General features: G+C 36.4%; 1 protein-coding gene across 3 annotated transcripts in view; it reads left to right on the top strand.

Moving 5' to 3' along the window:
* AdipoR (adiponectin receptor) overlaps nucleotides 1-23,838 on the top strand; it is a 30,223-nt gene continuing 6,385 nt past the window's right edge. For 2 of the 3 annotated variants that reach the window (XM_067760475.1, XM_067760477.1), the window contains exon 1: nucleotides 1-148. The gene's annotated coding sequence lies outside the window, so the exon portion shown is untranslated. The remainder of the gene's footprint in view (nucleotides 149-23,838) is intronic. The other variant, XM_067760476.1, reaches the window with a different exon arrangement.

The raw sequence follows: 23,838 nt of genomic DNA on the forward strand, positions 1-23,838 counted from the left end.
CACCACCTGTAATGAATTCGCCTTGTATTTTGCCTTGCTAAAAAAGAAAATTCCGTGTTTTTTCGATTCTAATTGTGAAGTTTCGACTTTAATTTTTCAGCATTTTGCTGAAATTTATAATCAAGTAAAACTAATGCTATTTTGCAAGGTATTGTTAAATCTATAAACATTCATATGCAGATATTTGTGTGTCTATTATATTTGCATTCCGGAAGTGCGATGTCGGTAGTGTTATCGAAAACAAACTCAGTTATGAATGAAATTGAGGAGGCATATAAGCAAGTTAAAGGACTTGACTTGGTCTTCCATCCTAAGAAAAATATTTGAATTTATATAAGTTGCACCATATGGGGTTGTTTAGGGAAGAGTATGTATGAATGTGCCTGCCAGATACGTCAGTTGTTTGGCTGTTACCAAATCCATTGCATATGTATATATATTTACATATAACTAATTATATGCCTTTTATCATTATGTCTTATTTTCTATACCAGCTACCATGAACGCAATTATATAAACTTGTATGTCGAGTGGCGTCGCAAATAAATTTATATTGAGGCACAAACAATAAAAGGAATGGAGCTACAAATGCTTTACTGTGTTGTTGTCGTTGAGGGACTCCTTTTTTTTCCTTTTTAACCTGCTGATGCCCCATTTGTAGATCCCCAACAGATCTCAGTATTCGCCCCAGGCCTCTTCACTTTCCGCAAATTTTTCCAGCTTATAAATCTTTACCCGCCGTCTAAGAAGACTCAACTCCATACTCCACGATCGTGGTTTTGCCTTTCCATTGAATTCTCTCAGAGGACAAGCTCTGCTGTTAGTCTTAAGTTATTGCACTCCTCCAACTCCTCTACGGTGGTAACAACTTAAGGTTGCCCAAGTCTTTCTGCTGCATATTTCTGGAATTTGTCTATTGTATTATGCCCGGTTTTTCAGTGCGAGTTTAGCCCTGCCACTTCAGCCGCTTAAGCTGAGATGAGCAGGATTTTTTTGTGCGTTGTCTTATTCCTGGTTTTTCAGTGCGGGTTTGAACTACAGTTAAAGTTAGCTTCATACGGCTGTGTTCTCAGGTGCCGTATTACCTCATAATGCTTACGGAGATGACCCCTTAAGCCCCCTTGGCGTTGTAGGCTCATTAATCAGATGTCTGTTAGGATGCCCAGGTTTCGCTTCCCAAGGCAGTCGGTTCTATGTACCGGAGCGACTCGGGATTTTCCCCGAGCAAAGACTGTCATTTCAGTGTAACCACATTTAATTTGTTGCGTCCCTCCCACAAATTGTCATCCTCCCAGCAGCTCCTTGCAGCGGGACTGCTCCATATTCTCTTGCTCCGGGAAGGTATCGAATCCAATCCGGGTCCGTCTCCTGACCCCTGTCCTGAGAAATGGTTTTAATGCATCTGCCGGAAAAGAATCTTTTTTAGGACGGTCATACTCTGTTCAGTGTGTCTCGTATAAGGGATGGTTGCATCGGACAGGTTGTTTGGGCTTGACCCCAAAACCTGACTTCCACGTAACTTATATAAATCTTTTGTGGCTCCTTGCTGTTCCCGTAGTCTACGCCTAAGCGCCCCACTACCTGCCAGCAGCCCCGCTGCTCAGCAAGCCACAACAAGTACCTACTGCTGCTCGCGTCCCACGGCGACAACAACTCAAACAGCTGCCACCAATCATAACTACTATATCTCGGTAGCAATGCTGAGCATCAGCTCCTGCCCCCGTCTTCTCCCTCTCTCTTTTCCGGTAGCAATCGTGTAGGTCAGGTAAACAGACTCTTAGTCCCTACCTCCGTTTGCACCGTTTGCCAGCACAGAATATATATGTTTGCGACATCCGCCCAATGCAGCTCCTGCCTTGGGTGGTGCCACTTTCCTACATGTTCTGGTCTCCGCGACGGCAACCCCCCGACGGGTTTCATCGCGCCATGTTGCCAGCTCGCAAACCCAAATCATCCGGGTACCCCAATGCTTGCCCAAGGACGCCCAGTCCCAGGGCCACAACAGCAATTGCGTCCTAGCCTTCCTCAACCCAGGCGTAGCTACCCGTCACTTACCCCCAGAGTGGCGACTTTTACAGACAACTTCTTTGCTGCCCTCCCTATCCCGACTGATGCCCGCCAAGGGGAGCGTGCCTTCCGCAAGGTCATTGAATCCGCCTCGGCACGTTTCATTCCCGCCGGGAGAATTCCCGAAATTCGGCTCCACTTCCCGGCGGAGGCCGCAAACTTAGCGAGAGAACGTGACCTTATAAGACAGCTTGATCCAGGCGATCCCCAAATAAGGGATATAAACCAACGCATCAGATTGCTTGTGGATGAACACAAGCGGGCGAAATGAAAGGAGCACCTAATGGCTGTAACCTCTCTACCGGTGTGGGCAAACTTTGGTCCACCGTAAAGTCCCTATCGTATCCGTCTAAGCACAAAGACAAAGTTTCCATCGCCTTTGGCGATAAAGTGCTCTCGGATGCGAAAAAATGCGCGAGCGCTTTCTGCCCACAATATATATGGCATTCTACGGTCGACAAAGATAGACGGAGGGCCAACAGACACGCACATAAACACAAATTCAGCGCGTCACCAATCACTATCACCGCTAAAGAGGTTGAGGACGCCATTGGTCACGCTAAACCATCCAAAGCAGTGGGCCCAGACGGCATAACCATGCCGATGCTTAAAAGCCTAGGGAAAGAGGGTTTCAAATATTTAGCGTATGTCTTCAACCTGTCTCTTTCCACCTTTGTCATACCTGAGAAATGGAAAATGGCCAAGGTGGTCCCACTACTAAAGCCTGGGAAACCAGCTAACATAGGTGAGTCGTATCGTCCGATATCTCTCCTATCGCCAGTGGCAAAGACGCTTGAAGCCATTCTGCTCCCTTATTTCCAAGCAAATTTGCAGCTAGCCTATCATCAGCATGGCTTCAGAAAACTCCATAGTACTACCACCGCGCTAAATGCCATTAGCACCCAGATAAATTGCGGTTTAAATCAAAACCCCCACTATAGAACAATACTCGTAGCGCTAGACCTATCAAAAGCTTTTGATACGGTCAACCATGGCTCGTTACTGCAAGACCTGGAAGGGTCTACCCTTCCCCCATGTCTTAAAAGGTGGACCGCAAATTATCTGGGTGGTCGGCAGGCATCGGTGCAATTTAGAAAAGATACATCAAAACCAAGAAGAATTAAATAAGGGGTGCCACACGGTGGTGTCCTCTCCCCACTTTTGTTTAATTTCTACATATCTAAGCTACCTTCACCACAGGAAGGAGTCACAATCGTTTCCTACGCCGATGACTGCACAATAATGGCCACAGGCCCAGGCCCACAGATCGATGGCAATATGCAATAGAATAAACGGCTACCTCCCTGGTCTCTCCAGTTTTTTCGCCTCGCGAAACCTGGCATTATCACCGAATAAATCTTCCGCAACCTTATTTACAACATGGACACCCAAATATCGACCATTTTGAACATCTACGTCGACGGCACTACGCTACCGACTGTCCTACACCCCAAAATCTTGGGTGTGACGTTTGATCAGGATCTACGTTTTGGTGAGCACGTAGCCGAAATTGTTCCGAGAATTCAGAGCCGTAACAAAATCCTCAAATCCCTCGCTGGCAGTACTTGGGGAAAAGATAAAGAAACGCGCATGACTACATACAAAGCAATTAGCCAGCCGATTACGTGCTACGCGTCACCCATATGGTCGCCAAGCCTAAAAATTACCCACTGGAAGAAGCTACAGGCCTGCGAAAATACTGCTCTCAGAATCGCCACGGACTGTCTTCTTATGTCCCCAGAACACCATCTGCATAATGAGGCGAGAATACTCCCCTTCAGGGAGAGAAATGAGATGCTGACCAAACAGTTCGTGTTGAATACCCATAAACCTGAGCATCCCAACAGACATCTGATTGATGAGCCAGCACCGCCTAAGGGCTTAAGGAGTCATCTCCGTAAGCATTTTGAGGAAATACGGTACCTGAGAACCCAGCCGTATGAAGCGAAAAAACACAAGCAGGTCCTTGGTGAACTCCACAAACAGGCGTCGGAGCTTTATGCCGGGAATTGCCCGGTGAATCCATTACTCAAATAAAAGTATCCAAAACTCCCGGAAGAGGAACACATACTCCCCAGGGAAATGCGTGTCACTCTTGCTCAACTTCGTTCTGGATACTGTAACAGGTTAAACTCTTACATATCCAGAATCAACCCCTACATACAAAATATATGCCCGCTTGCAATGTGTCCCTACATGACACCAACCATCTCTTTAATTGTAATGTGGTGCCAACGCCTCTAACACCCCTTTCCTTATGGTCCACCCCTGTTGAAACAGCAAGTTTCCTTGGACTCCCGTTAGAGGATACTGATGACAATTTGTGATCGGTCGCGGCTGTTAGGTGAGGCGAAGCACTGCTACAACAACAACAATGCCCAGGTTTCTGGGTATTCAACAGAAAATGTTAGGCTAGCATTTCATTTCTCTCCCTAATTGGGAGTATTCTCGCCTTATTATGTAGATGGTGTTCTGGGCACATAAGAAGACAGCCCGTTGCGGTTCTGAGGGCGTTATTTTGGCAGGCCTGTAGCTTCTTCCAGTGAGTATTCTTTAGGCTTGGCGACCATATCGGGGACGCGTAGCAAGCGGTGGTTTATATTTACCGCAAGTACTGTCGGCAAGAGATTTGAGGATTTTATTGCGGCTCTGGGTTTCGGTACAATTGCGGCTGCATGCTCTCCAAAATTTAGATCCTGATCGAACGTCACACCCAAGATTTTGGGGTTTAAGACAGTCGCTAGCGTGGTGCCATCGACGTGAATGTTCAATATGGTCGACATTTGGAGCGGCCATGTTGTAAATAAGGTCGCCGATGATTTAGTCGGTGACAATGTCAGGTTTCGCCAGGCGAAGAAATTGGAGAGATCAGGGAGATAGCTGTTTATTTTGCTACAAAGCTTATCGATCGTAGGAAACGATAGTGCCTCCCTCTGGTGATGAAGGTAGCTTTGATATGTAGAAGTTAAACAAAAGTTGGGATAGGTTTGAATGTTACATTCCGTATTTACTCCGATGCTTGCCCTCCAGACAGATAATTTGCGGTCCACCTCTTAAGACTTCGGGGAAGGGGAAACCCTCCAGCTCTTGCAGTAACGTGCCATGGTTGACCGTATAAAAAGCTTTTGCGGAGTATTATGTTGCAGCGATAAAGACAGTCCCCATAGGTAAAGGCAAAGGACCATCAACATCGATAACACTCCCCAAGGCCTTCGAGGAGTGTTCTTATCGCTACAAAAACAACAACAACGTGATCACTTCGGTATGACCACATGAAACTTGCAAGGCCATACCGCCCTTCCACCCACTAGATGCATGAGGAACTTGGGGTCGCCAGAGCGTCGGAACGGTTAGGTGAGTTTTCAACCTCAAAAAGCTATTAATTGCGCTGGCAACCCCTTGAAAGGATTGCGCTACACAACCCCTTCAATCGTTGGTATTTTAGTCGCCTCATACGGCAGGCGTACCTGCCGCGGGTATATTCTAAGCGCCCTAACCCGTTGGGGTCTGGTTCAGCAGTCTTTAGTAGCGGTACAGCTTTCCGAGGAGACAAAGATGGACAAAGACAGGGTGAACACATGCGCTAGATTTTGCCTCTCTGCTTTAGATGGTTCCCACTCAGCATTTAGATGATTAAATTTTGAATTTCCCTACATACATATAAATACAATTTGATTACTCTTTCTGACTAAATAATAGGGGGACTCATGTAACCGTATAAACGCCTTATAAAGTGTGTAAACGTATAATAGTCCGGGAGGCAGCGTTATTTTCGAGCTTGTTATTTTACCATCGTTGGTTTTTTTTTTTTAATAGTAGTTTAATCTGCGTACATGTACGAAACAGCGGTGGATGTAGGCGCTGGAGCGCCTCCCACGCGTAAAAAATGTTTTTAAATAAAAATATATTACCATAGCTGAAACTTATTTTTTTATTAAATTGTATTATAAAATAATGAAAAATGATAGTCAGCTGTTGATATGCAAATGGAAAATGCATCAGCTGTGAATATAAAGAGTGTAAATAAAAAATAAAAATATTTTACCATCGTTAAAATTTGTTTACATAACAAGAATTATTATTTAAGTGAGGAAAAAGTAAGTCAGCTGGCTGTTAGGCGGGGGAAAGACCGTCAGCTGATGCAATAAACATCATTCGCGGCGAGCGAAACCCAGCGTCCCGCATTGTTTTCTTGGCATCAGCTGACTAGTTTTCCCTTGCATAACAAGCAGCTGATGAGCATTTTCTTTAAATACATGTTAAATAGTATAACATATTTCATTTTCAGCGATGTTAATATTTAATTCGCTTAAATATTTGCACACAAAGGTTCTAAAATATGCAGTAAATGAGAAATATTCTATTTTTTATTTGTAAAACTAAAGTCTTTGTATTAAAATATTTTAATTTGAGAGAACACCAATATTAACATTTTGATCATGAAATTATTAATAATTTTTTAAATAATAATTATTCATCTTCCGAATCAGTTGACTCATTATTTACTTTGTCCGCTATCCTCCTCGTCGCTCGAAGGTAAGGCTTCTGAGGTGTCTAGTTGATTCTCATCATTTTCTATAAATAAAATAAAAATTAATAAATTAATTATTAAGTAAATTTTATTAAAATATATAACGTAAAATATAATACCTTCAGTATTATCTTCAGTTGAGTCGAGTGTAATTTCTGACACTTGTGATGGCAATTGCGTGCCTTCGAACCACTTGAAAATGTACTTCTCTTCTTTTTCTTCCCAACCATAATTTTCTGGAAAAAAATGGAGAAGGATTTTTACAAAAAGCATGAGCCCAGAGATGTGCAATGTAACACGTTCTTAGAAAATGTTGCCGCAATTCGGATTGGCATGGTGGCATTGCATATCCGTCGATACTTTTTTTTGGTAGTTGAAAGACGTCATCGTTGTCCAGTATTTTGTAAGTTTTTACGAAACTCGCTACACGCGCTTTGTTAATCTCATTTATCTTTGTGAAGCCATATATGCGGCAAACATATTCCTCAATTGTTGAAAATTCTTTGTTAATATCTATTTCAGAAATATTACTAATTTTTTTAAAAGCATCTATATATTTTTGTGTTTTCTGTAGCAACTGAAATGGTCGGTTTTTGCCTTTTCGAAAGAAAGCTGGATTGAAGTCGCAACCTAAGAAGAGAATTAAATATTTAATAACAAAAGCATTTTTCAGAAGATATATTTTGTAATATTAATGAACAGTTTATCAGTTTTACCTGTGAGAGCATGAAAACCTGGTAATGCGGCGCTCAACTGTGGACCCAAATTTTTGTACAATTTTGTTATATTAATGAATCGTTGATGATTTCCTATGCCAAATTCCATTGAAATATTAACGTCTTTACGGGTATTTTCCATATTTGCTAGCATTATAATTGCAACATCAGTATCTGAACATCTTATAGTAATATTAGCTTCAAAATTTATTTTGCAAATGTGATATACTATTTTTGTATCTGCCTCCTCGTGCGCTGGACAATTTAAATTAAAATCTTCCGTTCTTTGTACGCAATTATTTACGACCTCATTTTTATAACATTTATCAAAATTTAAATAAATTTGCCTATTTGCTATAAAAGGAGCCATGTAATCACTGTTCCAATCGTCGATAATAAAATTAACCAAAGCCTCTTTGAAATTAAAATTTTTTAACTCAGCTACGAAGTCGGCCGGGCGAATTTGATCACGTCCGGTAATGTGAAAGTTGGAGCGTCTCATTCCTCGTAAAATATGCTCATGATCTTTTATGGATGGAAACATGTATCGGTCAAATGCTATTATAACAATAGAGGCTTTGTTCATGAGAAACATTTGCAAAATTTTTTCCTATACGTTGCCAAACGTTAACGGTACTTCTTTCATTAAATGGAGAATAAAAAAACCATCGAAAACTATGATGTCAGTATGTGCAGGAGGTATATTGTCCGTTTTTTTTTCTAATAATTTCAAAAGAGCTGATTTAGCAGTCGTACAAATAGTACGATCTAAATGGCACAATGAAAAAGGTACAGGTGTTAATGGATATGTCAAGACTTTATCAATATCTAAAGTTTGTTGTAAAGATACGGACAGCAATTGGCCGAATAAATCTCGTTCCATACGGACTTCTACAACTTTACCAGAAACTGACATCTTCTTCTTCTGTACAGTATTACTGAAATTAAAAATTTTATTTTGTTTTATAACTTTTTCAAAGCTGTCTTTATCTGCAGCCCATTCTTCAATAAATCTTTCTCGCTGTTCGTTCCCATTCTTCTCGATGTTCAATAAAAATGTCGCAATATTATCTGGTACTGATTCACCCGTTGAAATGTTAAATAAACAATTACGATCGATATTATTTGAAAAAGGATTAATATTTTCATTAATCGCTTCAATTAACTTATAAATTTGCGTAGAATTTTTTTGAATACGATTTTTTTCAAGATCAGCAGTAATATCCTGGCGCTTCCTTATGCCTGTCTCTTCCATAACAAAAGCAATTATAGTCGATCTAAAACTGTGGCTTTTACACCATCTTTGACGGGCTGCAATAGAATTCGTCATGTGACTTATGCCTGTTAACTTATTTGCAGCATCTGTATTTATAGTTTGCTCCAATGTTAAATCGACAGGTTGTCTGGAAAACGGTTTTTCTGTCCTCTTGATGCCAAACGATCCTTTTCGGAACTGTTCTCCTAAACCAGGATGAGATTCGTCCACCTTCATTAGATTGTCATGATATTTAACCAAATATCGAGAATAATTTTGTAAGTTAAATATAAAAAATAAGTTACTAATTTTTGGTAAAACATACAGAAATGTCTCGAAATTTGCCGCTCTTATGCTGCTATTCAACATGAAATAGTAATCTATTAAATTTATATATATCATGTAAAATTGCGCTGTTTTTCCATATTTTCCTTCGAGCGTTTCTTTTTTATATGTTTCATACAATTGAAATAATTCTATTAATTTAGTTTTGTAACATTGGCATACTATATTTTTCTTTGGTAAAATCTATTAAGTAATTTTTCAATTAATCGGCCACCGTGGTGTGATGGTAGCGTGCTCCGCCTATCACACCGTATGCCCTGGGTTCAACTCCCGGGCAAAGCAACATCAAAATTTTAGAAATAAGGTTTTTCAATTAGAAGAAAATTTTTCTAAGCGGGGTCGCCCCTCGGCAGTGTTTGGCAAGCGCTCCGGGTGTATTTCTGCCATGAAAAGCTCTCAGTGAAAACTCATCTGCCTTGCAGATGCCGTTCGGAGTCGGCATAAAACATGTAGGTCCCGTCCGGCCAATTTGAACGGAAAATCAAGAGGAGCACGACGCAACTTGGAAGAGAAGCTCGGCCTTAGATCTCTTCGGAGGTTATCGCGCCTTACATTTATTTATTTTTAAATAAATTTGCCTATTTGCTATAAAAGGAGCCATGTAATCACTGTTCCAGTCGTCGATAATAAAATTAACCAAAGCCTCTTTGAAATTAACATTTTTTAACTCAGCTACGAAGTCGGCCGGGCGAATTTGATCACGTCCGGTAATGTGAAAGTTCGAGCGTCTCATTCCTCGTAAAATATGCTCATGATCTTTTATGGATGGAAACATGTATCGGTCAAATGCTATTATAACAATAGAGGCTTTGTTCATGAGAAACATTTGCAAAATTTTTTCCTATACGTTGCCAAACGTTAACGGTACTTCTTTCATTAAATGGAGAGTAAAAAAACCATCGAAAACTATGATGTCAGTATGTGCAGGAGGTATATTGTCCGTTTTTTTTCTAATAATTTCAAAAGAGCTGATTTAGCAGTCGTACAAATAGTACTATCTAAATGGCACAATGAAAAAGGTACAGGTGTTAATGGATATGTCAAGACTTTATTAATATCTAAAGTTTGTTGTAAAGATACGGACAGCAATTGGCCGAATAAATTATCGTTCCATACGGACTTCTACAACTTTACCAGAAACTGACATCTTCTTTTTCTGTACAGTATTACTGAAATTAAAAATTTTATTTTGTTTTATAACTTTTTCAAACCTGTCTTTATCTGCAGCCCATTCTTCAATAAATCTTTCTCGCTGTTCGTTCCCATTTTTCTCGATAGTATAACATATTTCATTTTCAGCGATGGTAATATTTAATTCGCTTAAATATTTGCACACAAAGGTTCTAAAATATGCAGTAAATGAGAAATATTCTATTTTTTATTTGTAAAACTAAAGTCTTTGTATTAAAATATTTTAATTTGAGAGAACACCAATATTAACATTTTGATCATGAAACTATTAATAATTTTTTAAATAATAATTATTCATCTTCCGAATCAGTTGACTCATTATTTACTTTGTCCGCTATCCTCCTCGTCGCTCGAAGGTAAGGCTTCTGAGGTGTCTAGTTGATTCTCATCATTTTCTATAAATAAAATAAACATTAATAAATTAATTATTAAGTAAATTTTATTAAAATATATAACGTAAAATATAATACCTTCAGTATTATCTTCAGTTGAGTCGAGTGTAATTTCTGACACTTGTGATGGCAATTGCGTGCCTTCGAACCACTTGAAAATGTACTTCTCTTCTTTTTCTTCCCAACCATAATTTTCTGGAAAAAAATGGAGAAGGATTTTTACAAAAAGCATGAGCCCAGAGATGTGCAATGTAACACGTTCTTAGAAAATGTTGCCGCAATTCGGATTGGCATGGTGGCATTGCAGATCTGTCGATACTTTTTTTTGGTAGTTGAAAGACGTCATCGTTGTCCAGTATTTTGTAAGTTTTTACGAAACTCGCTACACGCGCTTTGTTAATCTCATTTATCTTTGTGAAGCCATATATGCGGCAAACATATTCCTCAATTGTTGAAAATTCTTTGTTAATATCTATTTCAGAAATATTACTAATTTTTTTAAAAGCATCTATATATTTTTGTGTTTTCTGTAGCAACTGAAATGGTCGGTTTTTGCCTTTTCGAAAGAAAGCTGGATTGAAGTCGCAACCTAAGAAGAGAATTAAATATTTAATAACAAAAGCATTTTTCAGAAGATATATTTTGTAATATTAATGAACAGTTTATCAGTTTTACCTGTGAGAGCATGAAAACCTGGTAATGCGGCGCTCAACTGTGGACCCAAATTTTTGTACAATTTTGTTATATTAATGAATCGTTGATGATTTCCTACGCCAAATTCCATTGAAATATTAACGTCTTTACGGGTATTTTCCATATTTGCTAGCATTATAATTGCAACATCAGTATCTGAACATCTTATAGTAATATTAGCTTCAAAATTTATTTTGCAAATGTGATATACTATTTTTGTATCTGCCTCCTCGTGCGCTGGACAATTTAAATTAAAATCTTCCGTTCTTTGTACGCAATTATTTACGACCTCATATTTATAACATTTATCAAAATTTAAATAAATTTGCCTATTTGCTATAAAAGGAGCCATGTAATCACTGTTCCAATCGTCGATAATAAAATTAACCAAAGCCTCTTTGAAATTAACATTTTTTAACTCAGCTTTGATCACGTCCGGTAATGTGAAAGTTGGAGCGTCTCATTCCTCGTAAAATATGCTCATGATCTTTTATGGATGGAAACATGTATCGGTCAAATGCTATTATAACAATAGAGGCTTTGTTCATGAGAAACATTTGCAAAATTTTTTCCTATACGTTGCCAAACGTTAACGGTACTTCTTTCATTAAATGGAGAGTAAAAAAACCATCGAAAACTATGATGTCAGTATGTGCAGGAGGTATATTGTCCGTTTTTTTTCTAATAATTTCAAAAGAGCTGATTTAGCAGTCGTACAAATAGTACTATCTAAATGGCACAATGAAAAAGGTACAGGTGTTAATGGATATGTCAAGACTTTATCAATATCTAAAGTTTGTTGTAAAGATACGGACAGCAATTGGCCGAATAAATCTCGTTCCATACGGACTTCTACAACTTTACCAGAAACTGACATCTTCTTTTTCTGTACAGTATTACTGAAATTAAAAATTTTATTTTGTTTTATAACTTTTTCAAACCTGTCTTTATCTGCAGCCCATTCTTCAATAAATCTTTCTCGCTGTTCGTTCCCATTCTTCTCGATGTTCAATAAAAATGTCGCAATATTATCTGGCACTGATTCACCCGTTGAAATGTTAAATAAACAATTACGATCGATATTATTTGAAAAAGGATTAATATTTTCATTAATCGCTTCAATTAACTTATAAATTTGCGTAGAATTTTTTTGAATACGATTTTTTTCAAGATCAGCAGTAATATCCTGGCGCTTCCTTATGCCTGTCTCTTCCATAACAAAAGCAATTATAGTCGATCTAAAACTGTGGCTTTTACACCATCTTTGACGGGCTGCAATAGAATTCGTCATGTGACTTATGCCTGTTAACTTATTTGCAGCATCTGCATTTATGGTTTGATCCAATGTTAAATCGACAGGTTGTCTGGAAAACGGTTTTTCTGTCCTCTTGATGCCAAACGATCCTTTTCGGAACTGTTCTCCTAAACCAGGATGAGATTCGTCCACCTTCATTAGATTGTCATAATATTTAACCAAATATCGAGAATAATTTTGTAAGTTAAATATAAAAAATAAGTTACTAATTTTTGGTAAAACATACAGAAATGTCTCGAAATTTGCCGCTCTTATGCTGCTATTCAACATGAAATAGTAATCTATTAAATTTATATATATCATGTAAAATTGCGCTGTTTTTCCATATTTTCCTTCGAGCGTTTCTTTTTTATATGTTTCATACAATTGAAATAATTCTATTAATTCAGTTTTGTAACATTGGCATACTATATTTTTCTTTGGTAAAATCTATTAAGTAATTTTTCATCTCATCCGTAAATTCAAGGTTGCACAATTCCAGGAAACTTTCAAAATGCAATATTTGAATAGAAGCTGAAAAAACTGTGTGTAATCGTTTGCATCTATTAAAGTGCTTTCCACTGATGAAACTATTTACAGATCCTCTCGCCAATAATTCACTATTGACCATAATGGTTGGTAGGCCGCAGTTGTCAATAAATTTACCTACGGCTTTAAAAAAAGCCATCATCACGTGAAATGTGCCAACGTGTATAAAAAGATTATCGAAACGTGGTTTTTCGGAAGCCTGTATTTGGAGAGCAATTTTAGCTATCGCTAAATCAACTGTCACTTGCATATGCTCTTCATCGCACTCCAAAGCAACTTTTTGGGACTGTTTCATTATCTCTAATACAACACTTGCGTTTGTTGGTGACAAATTTATTGTTGTTAAATACGAAATTTTTTGTTTTAGCGATAGATCGTTAAAAATGAGGCTATTGAAACCAACCCACATCGGCGTATTTGATATTTTTAAGAAATGCGATACGAACCATATAAAATTTGTTTGCTTCAGTGATGCCAAATTTTCTGGAATAAACGACCGTGGTGGACTATTTAAAGGTTGCAAATATTTACTAAGCTTCGGTTTTTTTGAATAATTTTCTATTTCCGAGGTAACTACGTCAAATGTTCCCCGTCTTTTCTTTGCAATTTCAGAAGGTTCTTCTACATCAACGCAGCGAGTATCATCATTGCTTCCGCTACTTTCAGAAACATTACTAATATTTTGAAATATAATGCCAACAGTGTCATGAAACGTATCTTTTCCAGTCGCTGTATCTACAAATCTATCAAAATTATTAAATGCCAATCCAGTGCCTAAATTTTTATTACGAGAAATATCTTCTGGGCAAATATCAGTGCGAAGGCAAGAAGTGAAAGTAGATTCTGTTTGTAACTCCTCTACTGTTGTGTAACTACAGCAGTGACCATATCTGTGTAAAATATCTAAAATTTTTTTACTATTTGTTAAACTATTTATGGTTATTCCAAGAGAAATGTGCTTTGATGTTTTTATGTTGCCATTAGAAATCGCATATACGTAATCTTCAGAAAATGATTTTGCTAGTCGCTGACAATGAGCACTACGTACACGACGATAATTTCCACCAGAAATTGATTTTAAATGAAACTGAATAATCGATTCTGGAATATTACACTCCCCTTTCATTAAATCAGTAACTGACTGGGCAACTTTTTACGTTCCATTTTTTTCACTTCTGCATTTAAAATGAGGGCTGCTCTCTCCAAAACGTTATTATACTCAGTTGAGCAGAGCTCACAGAGTATATTAAGTTTGATTGGATAACGGTTGGTTGTACATATATAAAGGAATCGAGATAGATATAGACTTCCATATATCAAAATAATCAGGATCGAAAAAAAATTTGATTGAGCCATGTCCGTCCGTCCGTCCGTCCGTCCGTTAACACGATAACTTGAGTAAATTTTGAGCTATCTTGATGAAATTTGGTACGTAGGTTTCTGAGCACTCATCTCAGATCGCTATTTAAAATGAACGATATCGGACTATAACCACGCCCACTTTTTCGATATCGAAAATTTCGAAAAACCGAAAAAGTGCGATAATTCATTACAAAAGACCGATAAAGCGACGAAACTTGGTAGATGAGTTGAACTTATTACGCAAAATATAAAATTAGTAAAATTTTGGACAATGGGCGTGGCACCGCCCACTTTTTAAAGAAGGTAATTTAAAACTTTTGCAAGCTGTAATTTGGCAGTCGTTGAAGATATCATGATGAAATTTGGCAGGAACGTTACTCTTATTACTGTATGTACGCTTAATAAAAATTAGCAAAATCGGAGAAGGACCACGCCCACTTTTAAAAAAAAAATTTTTTAAAGTAAAATTTTAACAAAAAATTTAATATCTTTACAGTATATAAGTAAATTATGTCAAGATTCAACTCCAGTAATGATATGGTGCAACAAAATACAAAAATAAAAGAAAATTTCAAAATGGGCGTGGCTCCGCCCTTTTTCATTTAATTTGTCTACGATACTTTTAATGTCATAAATCGAACAAAAATTAACTAATCCTTTTGAAATTTGGTAGGGGCATAGATTTTATGGCGTTAACTGTTTTCTGTGAAAGTGGGCGAAATCGGTTGATGCCACGCCCAGTTTTTATACACAGTCGTCCGTCTGTCCTTCCGCATGGCCGTTAACACGATAACTTGAGCAAAAATCGATATATCTTTACTAAACTCAGTTCACGTACTTATCTGAACCCGCTTTACCTTGGTATGAAAAATGAACGAAATCCGACTATGACCACGCCCACTTTTTCGATATCGAAAATTACGAAAAATGAAAAAAATGCCATAATTCTATACCAAATACGAAAAAAGGGATGAAACATGGTAAGGTAATTGGATTGTTTTATTGACGCGAAATATAACTTTAGAAAAAACTTTATAAAATGGTTGCGACAACTACCATATTAAGTAGAAGAAAATGAAAAAGTTCTGCAGGGCGAAATAAAACACCCTTAAAATCTTGACAGGTATTACATATATAAATAAATTAGCGGTATCCAACCGATAATGTTCTGGGTCACCCTAGTCCACATTTTGGTCGATATCTGGAAAACGCCTTCACATATACAACTACCCCCACTCCCTTTTAAAACTCTCACTAATACCTTTAATTTGATACCCATATCGTACAAACTCATTCTAGAGTCACCCCTGGTCCACCTTTATGGCGATATCTCGAAAAGGCGTCCACCTATAGAACTAAGCCCCACACCCTTTTAAAATACTCATTAACACCTTTCTTTTGATACCCATATTGTACAAACAAATTCTAGGGTCACCCCTGCTCCACCTTTATGGCGATATCTCGAAACGGCGTCCACCTATGGAACTAAGGAATACTCCCTTTTAAAATACTCATTATCACCTTTCTTTTGATGCCCATATTGTACAAACAAATTCTAGGGTCACCCCTGGTCCACCTTTATGGCGATATCTCGAAAATGCGACCACCTATACAACAACCACCACTCCCTTTTAAAACCCTCATTAATACCTTTAATTTGATACCCATATCGTACAAACACATTCTAGAGTCACCCCTGGTCCACCTTTGTGGCGATATTCCGAAAAGGTGTCCACCTATAGAACTAAGCCCCACACCCTTTTAAAATACTCATTAACACCTTTCTTTTGATACCCATATTGTACAAACAAATTCTAGGGTCACCCCTGGTCCACCTTTATGGCGATATCTCGAAACGGCGTCCACCTATGGAACTAAGGATTACTCCCATTTAAAATACTCATTAACACCTTTCTTTTGATACCCATATTGTACAAACAAATTCTAGGGTCACCCCTGGTCCACCTTTATGGCGATATCTCGAAACGGCGTCCACCTATGGAACTAATGATTACTCCCTTTTAAAATACTCATTAATACCTTTAATTTGATATCCATATCGTACAAACGCATTCTAGAGTCACCCCTGGTCCACATTTATGGCGATATTTCGAAAAGGCGACCACCTATAGAACTAAGGCCCACTCCCTTTTAAAATACTCATTAACACCTTTCGTTTGATGCCCATATTGTACAAACAAATTCTAGGGTCACCCCTGGTCCACCTTTATGGCGATATCTCGAAACGGCGTCCATCTATAGAACTTAGGTCCACGCCCTTTTAAAATACTCATTAATACCTTTCATTTGATACCCATATCGCAAACGCATTCTATAGTCAACCCTGATCCACCTTTATGGCATATCCCTAAATGGCGTCCACCTATAGAACAATGGCGCACTCCCTCATAAAATACTCTTTAATGCCTTTCATTTGATACACATGTCATACAAACACATTCCAGGGTTTCCCTCGGTTCATTTTCCTACATGGTTATTTTCCCTTATGTTGTCACCATAGCTTTCAACTGAGTATGTAATGTTCGGTTACACCCGAACTTAACCTTCCTTACTTGTTTTTTTCTATTTTTAAAATATCACTCCGCAGTAAACCGCCACCGTAAGGTTTAACAATTTTTTTATTGTCTATTTCTACTATTGCAATTTTTTTTGAAAATGTATTCTCCAATCGTTTTTCCAAGTGATATGGCTTTATGTACGAATACTCTAATTTATTCACGTCTTGAACATTTTCCATAAAAAGCGTGTGTAAAAAAGAAAGAAAAAATGACTTCTGGTTTTTAATAATATTTTCGGAAATAAATTGGCACACTTCTTCATAGGCCTTCTTGTTTACATTTCTAACTTTATGCCAGTCTGTCTCCTCACGTTTTGCCGAGACTTGCGAAATAAATTATTTTCATATGCTTTTTTGCAAGTGGAGTGATAATAGATGTGATTATTTTTACGAATAATACTAACTTTATTAAAAAAATTCAAATCGTCTAATTGGACAGCTAAACTTTCTAAATTATCAACTGTTTCTTCGTTACACACGCGTAATATTTCTTCACGGCTTTTAACCTTTTTCCGTTTTTTATCGCAAAATATACATACAGTTTCATTTAATAACTCTATAACATTTTTTTTAATTAAAAATGATTTTAATTATTATGCACTAAAATAGTTAGTAATAAAATCTGTTATAAAAAAAAATATTACTAAACATTAAGAAATAACTATTATTATTTAGAAAGCGATTTTAGAGTCAAATGTAACCAGAAAGTTATTCCAGGTAGAGAGTTCAAGCGGACCCTAAACGCACTTCTCTCCGTCTTCACAGGTAAATAAGCAGGTATACTCTCGGCTGTGTATCGTACTGTATACGCTTTGACTACGAAACTTTCAAATGTATATTTTGCAATTATTTTAACGGTAATTTTAAATTCTTAATAATGTTCGCAAATAATTTAAATTTATATTTCAATCCGATTAACTAAATGCACAAATATAATTAACAGTACAAAATAATTTAAAATTTTTTTATTTGATTCTTCATTTATGTTTTATTAACAGTTCAGTAGTTTTCAATGTACTTACTCATTTTCCTTTGCTGATGATGTTGATGCTTCGCTTTCTTCGATTTCACTCACAATCTCTTCACGTTTGCGATATTTTGGCGGCAAAGCTGTAAATGTTCTATAACACTTGGCATGGTATAATTCAAAGTCGTTTATTTGTTTCGGTAATACTACATTTTTTGACGACAAATTATTTTCTTTACACACACTTAAGATCATTGTTTACTATATAGTTTGGCAGCTTAAGTAGAGGTTATGTTGCGAATAGAGTGGAAGGCAGTGGACTAGGCAGTCGAATGTCATATAATGAAGGAATGGTGTTCGGAGATTTTTCAAAGTTAAAAAAAAAATGATAAAAGCTTTAGTATAAATAAAACTATTGTTTTAATAACAACAAAAACGCCATATGTATTCTGTATACATAAATTTGTAAGGAGTATCTCACTTTAAAATTTGAATTAAATAATCTAAAGTCGAGAACTGTGCGTGTGAATGTTCGAATTTTCATCGATCAGCTGTTAGTTGCGCTACTTGGTAAAATTTACAATGCTTAAGATGTCATTGCATTTCAATAAATTTGTCTCATTAAAGTTTATTAAATTACCCGTTTTTTGCAAACAAAATACACAAAACCGTTGCACTTTAGACATTTTGATTTTACGTTGTACACTGAGGAACAGTTACTTGCGATCTGAGAGCGTCCCCACGCTACTGACCTTCCAGTACCGTACATTATTGTGCAAATATTTATGTACATTAAATATTACCATCGTTGAAAAAGAAATATGTTATACTATTTAACATGTATTTAAAGAAAATACTCGTCAGCTGCTTGTTATGCAAGGGAAAAGTAGTCAGCTGATGCCAAGAAAACAATGCGGGACGCTGGGTTTCGCTCGCCGCGAATGATGTTTATTGCATCAGCTGACGGTCTTTACCCCGCCTAACAGCCAGCTGACTTACTTTTTCCTCACTTAAATAATAATTCTTGTTATGTAAACAAATTTTAACGATGGTAAAATATTTTTATTTTTATTTTTTATTTACACTCTTTATATTCACAGCTGATGTATTTTCCACTTGCATATTAACAGCTGACTATCATTTTTCATTATTTTATAATACAATTAGATCAGAAAACAAATTTCAGCGATGGTAATATAGTTTTATTCCACAAGATTTTTTACGCGTGGGAGGGGCTCTACCGCCTACACCCACCGTTAGTGTGCCAGCTGACCGTCGTTTCCTGAGCGTACGCACAACCAACTACCTTATATGTGAGAGCCAAGGGTAGTAACTTTTGTGCCAAAAATGTGTCGCTGCCTCCCGGACTATAAATTTATCTAGTGCGTAAACGAGCTGTCAAATTTTGTATGAAAAATCATTTACACAACTTGTATAAATTTACGCGCACATTTCATTAGGGGGAGTCATGAAAGCATATAAACTTATAAGGTGTAAAATTATATCCATTTACACACGCTGTTATATGAACGCACCTAGAAATACTCTTGATAAACTTGATTGGTTAGCCGCTGTATTATTGCCAAAAAAAAAATTTTCGATTGTTATACAAATTAAAAAATGCCAAGATTAAGTGAAAAATCAAAACTAAAACGTCTTTACTAAGATATTCTTGTAAATGACTTGCTGATGTTGGAGATTTCTGATGAAAATGCCTGCTGTAATGTCTGCAAGGTTGCATTCCTTTGAGTTTACCGCGTTTACACAATGAAATGTGCATGTAAATTTATACAAATTAGGGGGACTCATGATAGCATATAAACTTATAAAGTGTAAAATTATATCCATTTATAGATTTGATTAAGCTGGTCAACACTTTTTGAATATGTATGTAATAGAAATAGGCTGCAATGACCAAAATTTGCTTTAGTGCAAGTCAAAGGACTCCACTATTCAAGCCCTACGTTTCGCTAATCTTCTTAGCTTCTTCAGGGGCAGACTGCATTTATTAAATAATAGTATAATACACCACACACTTGCACTAAAGCAAATTTTGGTCATTGCAGCCTATTTCTATTACATACATATTCAAAAAGTGTTGACCAGCTTAATCAAATCTAAGAATTTTCGGAAGGCCTGCCGATACAACAAAGCATATAAAATGTTTTGTAATCACACTAGAAACAACAACAACGTGCACCAATTTCATAATGAAGCACTATTATAATCATATAAAATACAAATATGGAGAGCATGTTTGCATAACACTAAAACACTATCAGGCCTGTTCTGGATTCCGATTCCGATCAATTTTTTCGGAATCGAAATGGATTGGTGTTCTCAATTTCGATTCCGACCAAAAATTATCGGTTTGAAAAGTATTGCCTCTGAGCAGTCGGAATGAAAATTAATTGGCAGATTATACACAAATGTTGCGATATTTGTCTTTCAAATAATTTTTTTTAAATTCTTCATTTTATTTGGAAGAGTTGTGTGTACTTTTTGTTTAAATTTGGGTTAAATTGGCATAATAAATCTTTCTTTAAAAACTTCTATCAAGAAATCTATTAGGCAAACAAATCGATGCTGATCGAAATGAAGCCGACCTGTTCTGAATTCCGATCCAGCGCATTTTTACGATTCGCACGCACAATAGCACGTATTCTTGCGTCTGCGCATCAAAAACCATATCTGCAGGCATTTTTTAATTAAAATAAAATTTTATGATACTTAAACCAAAACACATAAACAAAAACAGCTGATTAAACTGGTTACCGAATCGGAATGAAAACGATTCGAAATCGACTTCGAATCGATTTTTTACAATCGGAATTGAGAACACCAAATAGAAACCGAGTCGAAATCAATGTCGTTTTACTTTTCGGAATTCAGAACAGGCCTGTATAGTAAGCAAAAACAAAAACTTGCCAAGCAATTAAACCAATTGAAATTCTTGCTTGAATGCAAGAAATACGATTTAATCCCGAATCATCTCACTAATATCACTAAAGGACTTACTATTAAAACTACATCTGAGAGGGTTAAGCAACAGCTCGAAAGATCCAAACATCTGTTTCTCAAAAAAGTAATAAACGTAGAAATAACGCAAACAAACATAAACATAAAAGCCATTAGGAATAACATATACAACTCCGATCAACAGATAAAACGATACATGAATGATGGAGATTACCGCGCGTTTGTAGATAAACAAGAGTTACTGTACAAAAGAATAACTAAGGAGATAAAAGAAACACACAATAAAAAATTAAAAAAACTTAATCATGAACAAATTTCCAACATGGGAATCCATATGAACAACGATTGGTTCGTAAACAAAATGGACATTGTTTTTCCAGAGGAAGTCAAGTGGCTACTCTCTCTGGGTAGGAAGTTCACTATCCCAACGACTAAAAGAAATTTTACACCAATACATGTCATAGCGGAAATGGAACAAATAATACAGACCTTTGACGATGATAAAACGAAAGACGTAATTAGAAACAAGCTAAGTAATAGAATACTACAATTCAAACGAGGTAATAAGCATAACTCCAAAGAAAAGTTTATTTTGGAAACATTTAAAAAAACCAAATTATTTTTGAATGCACACAAAAATATTATTATAACTGACGCCGACAAAGGAAACAAAACCGTGGTACTATACAAAGAAGAATATACCGAAAAAATGAGTAAAATAATAGACGACAAAAACACATATAAAATACTTAGGAATGATCCTACTAATGAACTCCAAAGGAAAAACAATAGATTAGTAGAAGACTTATACAAAAACAAAGCCATTACCTTAAAAGAAAAACAACAGCTTATGTGCTCAACTGCTAATGCCCCCAGAATGTATGGCTTGCCTAAAATACACAAACCTGGTCATCCATTCCGTCCAATAGTATCGTCCATAAATGTACCATGTTACAGATTATCTAGATATGTTGGAGATATCCTCAAAGATTTAATATCTGATGAACTTAATATAAAAAATGCCTTTGAACTCAAAGAAAAAATCAACAATATAAATCTTTCCGACGACATACTGGTGTCGTTTGATGTAGTATCATTGTTCACTAATATACCTACGATGCTCGCGATCAAGATAATAATGAAAAAATGGGATGAGATCTCCAGAAGAAACTCCATCACAAAAAAACAATTTCTGGGATTACTGAACTTTTGTTTAAAAGATAATAATTATTTTCTGTGGGGCGATAAGCTTTACGCTCAAACCTATGGAATGCCGATGGGAAACCCACTCTCTCCTACTATAGCCGACTTGGTGATGGATGACCTATTAAATTACGCTATGGCAGAACTTAAAGAAAGGTCAAATATAAATATAAAATTCTTATGCAAATGCGTGGATGATATATTTGCTATCGTGAAGAGAAGGGACTTAGATCAAATCCTACATACCCTCAACAAGTACCACAACAAACTCAATTTCACGGTGGAAGTTGAAAATAATGGCAGCATCCCCTTTCTAGACACACGTATCTTCAGAATGTACAATAAACTTGTGCTAGATTGGTATACCAAACCCACTTCATCTGGGCGTTTAATTAATTATCTTTCAGCCCAGCCCTCTAAATATAAAGTGAATACCGCAAAAAACCTCATATACAAAGTGCTGAAAATTTGCCACCAAAAATTCTGGGATAAAAATTTGAAAAAAATCACTAATATATTAATACAAAATAATTACCCTCACACACTCATACAAAATCTAATAAATCAGGAAATGGAACAGATTAAACACACAAAAATCAACAACACTACAGAAAATACCGATGGCAGACCTAAACAATTTTACAGTGTAACATACATACCTAGGCTAACAGACAATTTTAACAAAAGCTTAATCAAAAGCAACAACAACGTATGTTTGGCATATAAATCTAACATAACCCTGTCAAGTATCTACACCAAAACAAAAACCCCGATTCCAACGTCACAACAAAACAATGTAGTTTACGAAATCGAATGTAAGGGAACAGAAAACCAAACATGCAATAAAACATACATAGGAACAACAAAACGTACACTAGGCGTAAGATTAAAAGAACATGCTGCAGACATTAAAAACAACAAAAACAGCACAGCACTATCGCAACATACAACAGCCACTGGCCACATAGCTGACATAAGCAATGCGAAAATATTAGACAAAGAAAAAAGAGGAAAAGTCAGATTGACACTGGAAAGCTTGCGAATAATGCAAAACAGAAGCCGAACTGTAAACAGGAAAGAGGACACTTATGACATTTCATCCGCTTATTTATTATGTTTATAATTGTTGGTTTTTTCTACTTATTGACAAAACGCGGTAAACTCAAAGGAATGCAACCTTGCAGACAACAACAGGCATTTTCTTCAGAAATCTCCAACATCAGCAAGTAAATGCATTTTAGTTTTGATTTTTCACTTAATCTTGGCATTTTTTAATTTGTATAACAATCAAAAAAATTTTGTTCGGTAATAATACAGCTGATAAACATTCAAGTTTATCAATAGTATTCTAGGTGCGTTCATATAACAGCGTGTGTAAATGGATATAATTTTACACCTTATAAGTTTGTATGCTTTCATGAGTCGCCCTAATGAGTTATTATACAATTTAACAAAAGAAATAATCAAATATGAATACTTTTGATGATCAAAAACTGAAAAGTATTTTTCGATCACTTTTTGGAATCATTTTTGAAATCCTTTGATGATTAAATTTTAATATTTCAAAAAAATCAACAAAAAAATAATCAAATATGCTTACCTTTTGATGATCAAACACTGAATATAGTTTTTCAATCACATTTTGAATCATATTGGAATCAAATTGTTTACTTTAGGTGATCAAAAATTTATAATCATTTTTAATTCAGCTTTCTG

The sequence above is a fragment of the Eurosta solidaginis genome, chromosome 1, assembly GCF_040869045.1.
Source record: "Eurosta solidaginis isolate ZX-2024a chromosome 1, ASM4086904v1, whole genome shotgun sequence".
NCBI classification, from domain to species: Eukaryota; Metazoa; Arthropoda; class Insecta; order Diptera; family Tephritidae; genus Eurosta; species Eurosta solidaginis.